The sequence below is a fragment of the Lipotes vexillifer genome, unplaced genomic scaffold (genome assembly GCF_000442215.2).
Source record: "Lipotes vexillifer unplaced genomic scaffold, Lipotes_vexillifer_v1.1 scaffold2797, whole genome shotgun sequence".
In the NCBI taxonomy this organism is placed as follows: Eukaryota; Metazoa; Chordata; class Mammalia; order Artiodactyla; family Lipotidae; genus Lipotes; species Lipotes vexillifer.
The window spans coordinates 41,859-43,430 of record NW_006789884.1 but is presented as its reverse complement, the minus strand read 5'-3'; the positions used below and the strand labels follow the sequence as shown (position 1 = coordinate 43,430).

The 1,572-nt window shown below is 41.3% G+C and overlaps 1 pseudogene; it reads left to right on the top strand.

Annotated features, from left to right (window-relative positions):
* The first annotated feature begins 907 nt into the window (after window positions 1-907).
* Window positions 908-1,355, top strand: LOC103073880 (single-stranded DNA-binding protein, mitochondrial pseudogene; annotated as a pseudogene).
* The last annotated feature ends 217 nt before the right edge of the window (window positions 1,356-1,572 follow it).

The window sequence follows — 1,572 nt, the reverse complement described above, 5'->3', positions numbered from 1 at the left end:
GACATCAGTAGGCAAGTTCCTTACTAAATTAAAAACTAGAGCTAACGAGATTCGGCAACCCCACTCCGGTTCCTACAACCAGAGAATACCATCATTAAAAAAAACACTTTCACCCCAACGGTCGTTGTGGTACTCTTTACCATAGCCAATCCATGCAAACGACAAACTATCAAAAAGAAAGACTCTTAAAATCAGCAAGAGAAGCTTATAACTTACAAGAGAACCTCATAAGATTATTATTATTTTTTTTTTTTTTTGCGGTAGGCGGGCCTCTCACTGCTGTGGCCTCGGCCTCTCCTGTTGCGGAGCACAGACTCCAGACGCGCAGGCCCAGCAGCCACGGCTCACAGGCCAAGCCACTCTGGGGCATGTGGGATCTTCCTGGACTGGGACACGAATCCGTGTCCCCAGCATCGGCAAGCGGACTCCCAACCACTGCACCACCAGGGAAGCCCAAGATTATTATTTTTAAAAAAGTATTTATTTATTTGTTTTCACTGGATCTTAGTTGTGGCACATGGGCTCCTTAGTTGTGGCATGCAAACTCTTAGTTGCAGCATGCATGTGGGATCTAGTTCCCTGATCATGGATGGAAGCCGGGCCTCCTGCACTGGTAGCATGGAGTCTTAACCACTGTGCCACCAGGTAAGTCCCTAGAGCCTCAGAAGGTTAAAAGTTGATTTCTGAGCAGAAACCTCACAGGTCAGGAGAGAGTGGGATGATATATTCAAATTGCTCCAAAAAAAAACCCCCAAAAACCAAAAAACCTTGCCAACCAATAATATCCTATTCATCATAATTGTCCTTCTTGAATGAAGAGATTAAAAACTCTTTTCGAAAAACAAAAGCTGGCCAGAGTGTCAGGAAAACACTAAAGATTAGATTGTAAGAAAAGAAAATAGAAGCCATGTTTCGAAGGCCTGTAGTACAAGTATTTCATCAGTGTGTAAGACATGAGTCTGAAATAGCTAGCAGTTTGGTTCTCAGCAGATCTCTGAATCATGTGCAGCTACTTGGCTGAGTAGGTTAGGACCCTATCATGAGACAGGTAGAAGGAAAAAACCCAGTCACGATATTTTCTGTAGCAGCAAATGAGGTGTGGCGATCAGGGGAAAATGAAGCATTACCAAATGGGTGATGTCAGTCAAAAGACAACGTGGCACAGAATTTCAGTATTCTGACCAGGCCTCGGAGATGTGGCATATCAGTATGTGAAAAGGGGGTCTTGAATTTACCTGGAAGGGAAAGTAGACTATGGTGAATATATGGATAAAAATAATGTGAGACAACAAGCAACAACAATTATAGCTGATAACATTATATTTCTGAGTGAACAAAGGAAAGAGAAGGCATAGAATGTACGATTCTTCTTTGGCCATTGTTTGCTACAGTCTCATTTCCAAATCATGACAGTCTTTATAGTTTTTAAGGACAAGAATTAAAATACTCTCTTATGTAAAAAAAAAAACAAAAAACACAAAAGCTGAGGGAGTTCATCATCACTAGATCTTTCTTAGAACAAATTGTAAAAGAGTTCCTCAAACTAAAAGGATGCTAAATAGTACCATGAAA